The sequence below is a fragment of the Mobula birostris genome, chromosome 28, assembly GCF_030028105.1.
Source record: "Mobula birostris isolate sMobBir1 chromosome 28, sMobBir1.hap1, whole genome shotgun sequence".
Taxonomy (NCBI): Eukaryota; Metazoa; Chordata; class Chondrichthyes; order Myliobatiformes; family Myliobatidae; genus Mobula; species Mobula birostris.
In genome coordinates, this window is record NC_092397.1 from 43,582,658 (window position 1) to 43,593,560 (window position 10,903).

At 49.4% G+C, this 10,903-nt stretch overlaps 1 long non-coding RNA gene across 1 annotated transcript in view; it reads right to left on the bottom strand.

The window, feature by feature from the left end:
- Positions 1-6,387, bottom strand: part of LOC140189071 (uncharacterized) — a 16,102-nt gene extending 9,715 nt beyond the window's left edge. The window contains exon 1 of the long non-coding RNA XR_011883440.1: positions 6,347-6,387. This is a non-coding gene — a long non-coding RNA (uncharacterized lncRNA). The remainder of the gene's footprint in view (positions 1-6,346) is intronic.
- Between the last annotated feature and the right edge of the window lie 4,516 nt (positions 6,388-10,903).

A 10,903-nucleotide genomic window follows, 5' to 3' on the forward strand; every position in this document is an offset into this window, starting at 1 on the left:
ATACCTAAATATTTGATAGAATTCACTGTTCTTAATAGAATATCTTTATATATAAAACAGGAGCCTTTAATGGAAACAATTCACATTTATCTAATTTAAGATTATATCCTAAAAAATTTCAAAAATCATTTAATATTTTCAAAATATTAGAAGTAAACTCTTTAGGTTCGAAATATAAAGCAAAAGATCATCTGCGTGAAGAGAAATCTTATGTATCGTCCCAATTATAGAGATACCATGAATAATTTCAGCTTCACGGAGCATTATTGCCAAAGGCTGCGGTACAACATTAAATAATAAAGGACTTAATGGATATCCCCGTCTAGTACATCGTGAGAGTGAAAAATGCCGACGTGAACCTACTAATAATAACTTTAGCAATAGGATTCTTAGAGATCATTTTAATCCACTTATTAAAATTACTACCAAAGCCATTTTTTTTTCCTAATACGTTAAACAGATATGTCCATTCAACTCTATCAAATCCCTTTTTTGGGTCAAGAGAAATAACACATTAGCGTAACTTGGATAATGATGAATATACAATGTTCAATCTCCAAACATTCGAAAATAAAGATTTTTATATTGCACTCCAAGAAAACCCACACAAAGGACTGAAGATATTTAATGCACCTTTAGATTGATCAATTATTTTACTGATATGGTGTTTCCATGTCAACGTATGATCCATCCACTTGCCTGGAAATCTTACCACTGACATATTTTCAGGAGCTTGACCATATAATTTCAAATCAGGTGCAGGTCTATACATCCTGTTTGTAAACCACATAACGTGCTTTAGCGACTCTAAACATAAAATCTTCATCTATTTGCCCACTGTTTGTCCTATTAATTGGAAATTGCCTCCTATTTACAGTGACATTGAAATACTGCCTCTAATCTACAAAGCTACATCATCTGCATAAAGTGATTTCCTCACCAGAGTACCCATCTCAGAGAAAATAACACTCATCATAATTTTAAATAATGAAGGGCTACAAATACTGCATTGTGGGGTCCCATTCTCTATCTCATAGCAACACAAACTTAACATGCCCTCCCATTCCTGTACAGTGCGTCCAAATAAAAAAACTCAAGAAAATTATACAATCTCCTCTCAATCCTAATTTCCAAAATTTAATCAAAATTCCTTCCTTCCATAACATTGTCATAAGGCGGTGGCTGGGAACGGACCCAAGTGCAAGACACAGACACTGAAGTACTAGAGACAGGACATGGACAGGAAAACAAGGAACCTGGAACAGGACTAGATAAGAGAGCTATGAGCCCGGGTTTGGACTCCGAGTCAGAGACTGGACAAGGACCTGGGTCTTGCCTCTGGCTGGGAAACCAGAACTAGGCAAGGACAAGGCTTGGCAGGCAGGCAGGGCGAGGCTGGAATCTACAGGCTTGAGGCTAGAGACTTGGCTTGGCTTGGCAAGAGGCTAGAGGCTGGAGTCTTCAGGGTTGATGCTAGAGGCCGGAGTCCTCAGGCAAGGGGCTAGGCAGGAGGCCGGAGTCCTCAGGCAAGGGGCTAGGCAGGAGGCCGGAGTCCTCAGGCAAGGGGCTAGGCAGGAGGCCGGAGTCCTCAGGCAAGGGGCTAGGCAGGAGGCCGGAGTCCTCAGGCAAGGGGCTAGGCAGGAGGCCGGAGTCCTCAGGCAAGGGGCTAGGCAGGAGGCCGGAGTCCTCAGGCAAGGGGCTAGGCAGGAGGCCGGAGTCCTCAGGCAAGGGGCTAGGCAGGAGGCCGGAGTCCTCAGGCAAGGGGCTAGGCAGGAGGCCGGAGTCCTCAGGCAAGGGGCTAGGCAGGAGGCCGGAGTCCTCAGGCAAGGGGCTAGGCAGGAGGCCGGAGTCCTCAGGCAAGGGGCTAGGCAGGAGGCCGGAGTCCTCAGGCAAGGGGCTAGGCAGGAGGCCGGAGTCCTCAGGCAAGGGGCTAGGCAGGAGGCCGGAGTCCTCAGGCAAGGGGCTAGGCAGGAGGCCGGAGTCCTCAGGCAAGGGGCTAGGCAGGAGGCCGGAGTCCTCAGGCAAGGGGCTAGGCAGGAGGCCGGAGTCCTCAGGCAAGGGGCTAGGCAGGAGGCCGGAGTCCTCAGGCAAGGGGCTAGGCAGGAGGCCGGAGTCCTCAGGCAAGGGGCTAGGCAGGAGGCCGGAGTCCTCAGGCAAGGGGCTAGGCAGGAGGCCGGAGTCCTCAGGCAAGGGGCTAGGCAGGAGGCCGGAGTCCTCAGGCAAGGGGCTAGGCAGGAGGCCGGAGTCCTCAGGCAAGGGGCTAGGCAGGAGGCCGGAGTCCTCAGGCAAGGGGCTAGGCAGGAGGCCGGAGTCCTCAGGCAAGGGGCTAGGCAGGAGGCCGGAGTCCTCAGGCAAGGGGCTAGGCAGGAGGCCGGAGTCCTCAGGCAAGGGGCTAGGCAGGAGGCCGGAGTCCTCAGGCAAGGGGCTAGGCAGGAGGCCGGAGTCCTCAGGCAAGGGGCTAGGCAGGAGGCCGGAGTCCTCAGGCAAGGGGCTAGGCAGGAGGCCGGAGTCCTCAGGCAAGGGGCTAGGCAGGAGGCCGGAGTCCTCAGGCAAGGGGCTAGGCAGGAGGCCGGAGTCCTCAGGCAAGGGGCTAGGCAGGAGGCCGGAGTCCTCAGGCAAGGGGCTAGGCAGGAGGCCGGAGTCCTCAGGCAAGAGGCTAGGCAGGGGGCCGGAGTCCTCAGGCAAGAGGCTAGGCAGGGGGCCGGAGTCCTCAGGCAAGAGGCTAGGCAGGGGGCCGGAGTCCTCAGGCAAGAGGCTAGGCAGGGGGCCGGAGTCCTCAGGCCTGAGGCTAGGCTTGGCAGCAGGCTGGAGACTTGAGACTCGAGGCTGGAGGCTGAAGGCAGGAGACTTGAGGCGAGGCGAGGCTGGAGGCTGAAGGCAGAAGACTTGAGGCGAGGCGAGGCTGGCGGCAGGAGACGAGGTGATGCGAGGCTGGAGGCTGGAGATTTGAGGCGAGGTGGGGCTGGAGATTTGAGGCAGGAGAGTTGTAACTCCTCCTGGGCAGGGCATGTTACTGCTGGGGAGGGCGTGGTACTTCTGGGCAGGGCACGGATCACCACCTGACAGAGGCAACGAACAGGAAGGGACAGAACCAACCCCAGGTAACGGCAAGACGGCCTGTCTTACCTGGGTGGAGGCAAGGGACAGGAAGGGAGCTAGGGACAGGGTGGCTCCAGGACAAGACGGCAAGCGATACGAGGCGAGAGCTACCGGCAAGACAAGACAAGGTTTCTGGCAAAGCAAAGCGAGACGAGAACTTCAGGCGAGGCGAGAGTTATCGGCAAGACAAGGCAGGGCTTCAGGTGAGGAAACAGAAGGCAGGGGAAGGGATACAAGGACAATCCAGCAGCCACGCCCTGGTCTCTGGAGGTATTTATGCAGCCAGCCCCAACAGGCATCAGCTGCCTTAATTAGTGCTTAACAGTCACAGAAACAGGTTAGACAGGAAAACCTGGAGCAAGGGTCGATGAACCGGACCATGAACAGGAATTCGGACTTCAACGACCAGACCATGTCAGTATCCCTCTCTACGGGAGACTCCTGTGGACCAAACAGGGTATCCAGACTATGTACGACCAGGTTGGGTGGGAGGATATGTAACAGGAAGGAACCCCGAGTGGCAAGAAGAAAACGACAGTGTCTGTGTCACTGGCTCCACGGTTGGCTGGATTATTCTGTCATAAGGCGGTGGCTGGGAACGGACCCAAGTGCAAGACCCAGAGACTGAAGCACTAGGGACAGGACGAGGATACAGGGCAATGGCAAGGATATGGACAGGAAAACCAGGAACCTGGAATAGGACAGGGCAAGAGAGCTAGCAGCCCGGGCTTGGACTCCAAGCCAGAGACTGGACAAGGACCCAGTACTTGGGTCTCCTCTCTGGCTCGGACCCCAGAACTAGGCAAGGACAAGGCTTGGCAAGCAGGCAGGATGAGGCTGGAATCTACAGGCCTGAGGCTAGTGGGTAGAGACTTGGCTTGGTTTGGCAAGAGGTTAGAGGCTAGAGCCTTGGCTTTGCTTGGCTAGAGGCTAGAAGCTAGAGACTTGGTTTGGCTTGGTAAGAGGCTAGAGGCTAGAGACTTGGTTTGGCTTGGTAAGAGGCTAGAGGCTGGAGACTTGGTTTGGCTTGGTAAGAGGCTAGAGGCTGGAGACTTGGTTTGGCTTGGTAAGAGGCTAGAGGCTGGAGACTTGGTTTGGCTTGGTAAGAGGCTAGAGGCTGGAGACTTGGTTTGGCTTGGTAAGAGGCTAGAGGCTGGAGTCTTCAGGTCTGAGGCTAGAGGCTGGAGGCTGGAGTCGTCAGGCCTGAGGCTAGAGGCTAGAGGCTGGAGTCGTCAGACCTGAGGCTAGAGGCTAGAGGCTGGAGTCGTCAGACCTGAGGCTAGAGGCTAGAGGCTAGAGGCTGGAGTCGTCAGACCTGAGGCTAGAGGCTAGAGGCTGGAGTCGTCAGGCCTGAGGCTAGAGGCTAGAGGCTGGAGTTGTCAGGCCTGAGGCTAGAGGCTGGAATCTTCAGGCCTGAGGCTAGAGGCTAGAGTCTTCAGGCCTGAGGCTGGAGGCTAGAGGCTGGAGTCTTCAGGCCTGAGGCTAGAGGCTAGAGTCTTCAGGCCTGAGGCTAGAGGCAAGAGGCTGGAGTCTTCAGGCCTGAGGCTAGAGGCAAGAGGCTGGAGTCTTCAGGCCTGAGGCTAGAGGCAAGAGGCTGGAGTCTTCAGGCCTGAGGCTAGAGGCAAGAGGCTGGAGTCTTCAGGCCTGAGGCTAGAGGCAAGAGGCTGGAGTCTTCAGGCCTGAGGCTAGAGGCAAGAGGCTGGAGTCTTCAGGCCTGAGGCTAGAGGCAAGAGGCTGGAGTCTTCAGGCCTGAGGCTAGAGGCAAGAGGCTGGAGTCTTCAGGCCTGAGGCTAGAGGCAAGAGGCTGGAGTCTTCAGGCCTGAGGCTAGAGGCAAGAGGCTGGAGACTTCAGGCTTGAGGCTAGGTTTGGCTGGAGGCTGGAGGCAAGAGACTTGAGGCGAGGCGAGGCTGGAGGCAGGAGATTTGAAGCTCCTCCTTGGCAGGGCGCGGTACACCTGGGCAGGGCGCGAATCACCACCCGACAGAGGCAAGGGGCAGGAAGGGACAGAACCAACCCCAGGTAACGGCAAGACGTCCTGGCTACCTGGGCGGAGGCAAGGGACAGGAAGGGAGCTAGGTACAGGGTGGCTCCAGGACAAGACTGCAGGCGAGACGGGGCGAGAGTTACCGGCAAGACAAGGCAAGGCTTCTGGCAAAGCAAGGCGAGACGAGAACTTCAGGCGAGGCCAGAGTTACCGGCAAATCAAGGCTGGGCTTTAGGCGAGTTACCGGAAGACAGAGCAAGGGATACCGGGAGTAAGGACAAGAACAATGCAGCGGCCACACCCTGCTCTATGGAGCTATTTATGCAGCAAGACCCAACAGGCATCAGCTGACTTAATTAGAAAAACCTGGAGCAAGGGTCGATGGACCAGAGCGTGAACCGGAATACGGATTCACGGACCGGACAATGACAAACATATCATATGCGTTTACAATATTAAAAATACTGCTATTATAAAATACTTACTTAACTGTGCTTTCATCCTATCAACTTCCAAGACTAAAACTGAATCCAATGTCCTTCTACCCTTCCAAAATCCGTTCTAATAAAAAGCTATATCACCGCTCTTTCCAAAATATAACTCAAGCGCTCAATTACCATACATTCTATCAGTTTACATCAACGAGACATTAACGATACAAGCCCATAACTAGAAGGATCAGACGGGGATCTGGCAGGTTTCAGAAGAGGCAATACTGCTGCCGTATTCTACGAAAGAGGAAGGTGGCCCAGTCTCCAAACACGATACAAAAATGTTAATATTTTCACAAAAGAAAATTGCATACATTTACAATTACATATATCACCTTTTCCTGGGGACGCTTGATTTGCATTGCTTTTTAAATTCGTACAAAGAAGATTCTACGTGAATGATACTATCATTGTTACAGCTGACTTGCAACATATCGGGGTATTCACTTGGAAATAGATCCGTACATTGTTTAACTTCATCATTTAAATTATCTTGATTATCAATCGCAGCAAATGACCCAGCCAGTAACACAACCTTCCTTGTTTCAGTAAAAATCATTTTGCCCTCATTATTCAAAACTGAAATTTCAAGATCATTTTAAATCCCCTCATTTTCTAAATCATACCCCAAACATCTCCAAGTTAAATATCCCTTCAAATATTATCTCAATATGACCTCCAGAAAATCACCGCCTTCCTCACCACGGCATGTGCCCTTTTATTCTGAATAATGTCACTCGGAGACGGATGCATCATCACATAAAAACTTACATTTCTCCCAATTTGCTTTACCAAATACTCCACCGTCTACAATTGGCTTTCTGTCCCGATATAAATCCAAACTCAAGCTCATGAAGACAGGAAGGTTAACTGACGTTCGCATTAACTAATCACCGTGTGAAATCTCATTTTACCAACAGGCACTGAAGCCAAAGACAGTATGGGTCAGCGGTGTGTCTGACTGACTATAGGCTGGTGCAAATCTGCCCCATGTTCAGCCCCTCCTTTTCCACCTCAGCGCCATGGCGGATTTAAGCGACTCACTGCTCGGCGTCCACAAGGACGTGGGCGGTTCTCCTTCGACGCCTCCGTGAGTCCATTCAGGCGAAGTCTGTGGTGGCTGAGAATTTTCTTTTTTTTATACGGATCGAAGGGGAGGGAGGAAATAGACTACAACTCCCAGAAGGCCCCGCTGATGACACAAAAGTTGCAGATTTTGTGGGGAGTCTGAAGGATTGGCAGAATTTACAGCGGGAAATAGATAGATGCAGAACCAGGCTGAGAAGTGGCACAAAAGTCGTGGGTTTTGTGGAGAGTCTGGAGGATTGTCAGAGATTTCAGCAGGAGATAGATAGGATGTAGAACCGGGTTGAGAAGTCGCAGATGGAGTTCAACGCAGATACGTGTGAAGAGGTTCATTTCGACAGGTTAATTTCGAACACAGAATATAACATTAATGACAAGACTGTTGGGCAGCTTGGAGGGTCTGAGAGATCTTGTGGTCCGTGTCCATACGACACTCAAAGCTGCTGCGCAGGTTGGCAGTGTTGTTAAGAAGGCGTCTGGTGTGATGGCATTCATCAACCACGGGACTGAGTTCAAGAGCTCTGAGGTAATGTTGAAGCTATATTAGGAGCCATTTAGTCCCCACTGGCAGTACTGTGTTCAGTTCTGGTCACCTCACTACAAGACGAATGTGGATACGAAAGAGGGAATGAAATGACTAACACGAGGGGACATAGTTTTAAGGTGCTTGGAAGTCAGTACAAGGGGGATGTCAGGGGTAAGTTTTTCACACAGAGAGTGGATGGTGTCTGGAATGCGCTGCCAGCGACAGTGGCAGACGCAGATACAATAGGATATTCTAAGAGACTCATAGATAGGTACATGGAGCTTAGGAAAATAGACGGCTATACGAGATGGAAATACGAGGTATTTCTAGAGTAGGTTACATGGTCGACACAGCATTTTGGGCTGAAGGGCCTGTAATGTGCTGTAGATTTTTCTGTTCTATGTCAAAGGCAGGCAGAGGAATTAGTTTCAATGGACACCAGGACATCATGGAACGGTTGAGCCGAAGGGCCTGTGTCAGTGCTGTAAGGGAGGAGTTCGGTCCCAAATATCGACTCTATTCCCCTCAATAGATGCTTCCGGACTTGCCAAAGTTCTTGAAAAATTGCATTCAGTTCTGCTTAGCATTCTATACAAAGGAATGTTTGTGCTGGAAGACTGCAGAGGAGATCCTCCATGATTGGGGGGCTTGTGTCCATAAGACCATACGTGATAGGAACAGTATTAGGCCATTCAGCCCATTGAATCTGCTGCCTTTCTGCCAAGGCTGATCCCGGATAGTACTCAATCCCATACGCCTGACCTCTCGCCGTGTCCTTTGATGCCCTGACTGGTCTGGAAGCAATCAACTTCCGCCTTAAATATACACACATACTGGGCCCCTACTGCAGTCTGTGGCAGAGCATTCCACAGATCCAGTACTCCCTGGCTAATAAAAAAAAATCCACTTTACTTCTGTTCGAAAAGGTGGCCCCTCTTTTTTGTAGATATGCCCTCCGGATCTTGATAGCCCCACCATCGGAAACATCCTCTCCACATCCACCTTATCTGGTCCTTCCAACATTCAACAGGTTTCAATGAGATCCCCTCTGCATTTTTCAGAATTCCAGTGAGTACAGGATCAAAGCTGCCAAATGCTCCTCATATGTTAACCCCTTCATTCCCAAAATCATCCTTCTGAACGTCCTTTGACTCTCTCCAATGACAACACATTATTTCTGAGATATGGGGAAACAACACTACTGACAATACTACAAGTGTGGTCTGACTAGCGTCTTCTAAAGGCTAAGCATTATCCCCTTGCAGTTATATTCATGGGGCAAGACTGGACAGTGTTGATCTACAAAGGGATCCTGGAATCCGAGTTCACAGCTCCAGATACTGGATCCAGTGTCAGGCAGTTATGGTACATCTGGAGAACTGCGTCCTAATGTAGGACTAATGCGGAGGTTTTGGATGGTAAGTGGAAGAGGCTTAACAGGATGCTGCCTGGATAAAGTGAGACTGGACAATCTCGGGTAATTTTCACTGGAGCTGCAGAGGCTCAGGGAGGTCTGATAGACCTTTACAGGAACGTAAGAGCCACAGCCGGTATTTTTTCTCCAAGGAGGAAATGTCCACTGCCGCAGGGCATGCACTCAGGACATCACATCACTGGTCCTGTTTTCACTATTTATGGATTTTGTAATTTAGTATAATTTTGGATCTTTTCTCTGCACAGTCGCTTTTAGAAAAACAACTTAGAATAGACAATGATGTTAAAAACCTGTTTCAGAATCTGTAAAGGAGATTCGCATTGCAAGTTACGTTTTTCATATCCATCGTGCTGAGTGTCTGGAATGAATGTCAGGGGTGGTGCTGGAGGCAGATGTGATAGAGACCATGAGGTATCACATCAATATGTGGAGAGTGGAGGGATGTGGACCTGATGTAGGCAGAGGGATTGGTTTAGTTAGGCATGAAATGACCAGATCAGTTGGTTCAGAACACCACAGTGAGCAGAAGGGCCAGTTTAAGGACAAGTACAGCAAGCAGAACAGGTAAACTGGATAAACTGTTCCCACTCAGAGAACAGACTGTGATGTTAGTGCATATATACATCGTCATCACAGTTATCTCACTAAGGATACTTTACTGCTGGATAAAATGAAGCTTCCGATGTTTATAACGGATGGGATGAATTGTACTGATCAGACATCTCATCCCACTGAGGAAATTAAAATTATTTTGAAAGCTGCAGAAATGTATCTCGGTGTAACCGGTGTTCTGTGTGAAGCTGTAAGTAAAGCTCTGCTGGGTGGGGTTCCTATATCCCCGTCTACCTTGTGGAGGTACATAATGGGATGAACGATATTGCAGTGCGATGCGAGAAGCCAGGTTTATAACGTTCAAGACTTTAACAAGTTTATTTCTGATTTGTCAGTCAGATTCTCCCGATGTTATATGTATTGAGGAATCCTGATATTTGCACATATCAGTGTTTTTCTGTATAGGGTTATGTTGTCAGTGGTTGTGATGGGTTAGTTGATAGAGAAGTGGTGTTGCCAGATTTATAATGGAAGGGGCAGGGTGTAGAGTTGTGAAAGTAAATGAAACGTATGAGTAACTTGTAGTAGAAATATTTGATTCAGCAGGTAGGTGTACAAAAGTGGTTAGCTTTTACAACCCTTGTGGAAAACTTTCAACTGATTTGTGAGAAAGTATATGTAGATCTCGCTCACTACAGATTGTATGGTGTGGGGATTTTAACGCACATAGTTCACTGTGGGGTTGTTTGTGGAATGCTGTTAACGGTTTGATTGTCCTCAACTTGTCTGTCTGAATGGTTATGAGATTTAATGTTCATAGTAGTTCTGGAAGGACCTGCTACAGAATCTTGAGGAAAATGTGTATATTTTATAATGAAAAGTTATGTTGTAGCGATGTGCTACACACAGAGCTATAAATCATAGTCATAGTCATAGTCATACTTTATTGATCCCGGGGGAAATTGGTTTTCATTACAGTTGCACCATAAATAATTAAATAGTAATAAAACCATAAATAGTTAAATAGTAATACGTAAATTATGCCAGGAAATAAGTCCAGGACCAGCCTATTGGCTCAGCGTGCCTGACCCTCCAAGGGAGGAGTTGTAAAGTTTGATGGCCACAGGCAGGAATGACTTCCTATGATGCTCCGTGCTGCATCTCGGTGGAATGAGTCTCTGGCTGCATGTACTCCTGTGCCCACCCAGTACGTTATGTAGTGGATGGCAGACATTGTCCAAGATGGCATGCAACTTAGACAGCATCCTCTTTTCAGACACCACCGTCAGAGAGTCCAGTTCCATCCCGACAACATCACTGGCCTTACGAATGAGTTTGTTGATTCTGTTGGTGTCTGCTACCGTCAGCCTCTGCCCCAGCACACAACAGCAAACACGATCGCACTGGCCACCACAGACTCGTAGAACATCCTCAACATCGTAAACACAAAATAATTTGCAGATGCTGGGGTCAAAGCAACACTCACAACACGATGCAGGAAATCAACAGGTCGGGCAGCATCCATGGAAACGATCAGTCGACGTTTCAGGCGGGAACCCTTCGTCAGGACTGTAGGGGGAAGGGATAGGGGTCCTATGAAGAAGGTGGGGGGAGGGTGGGAAGGAGAAGGCTGGTAGGTTCCAGCTGAGAAACCAGTGAGGGGAAAAATAAAGGGGTGGGGGAAGGGAAGCAGGGAGGGGATAGGCAGGAAAGGTGAAGAAGGAATAGG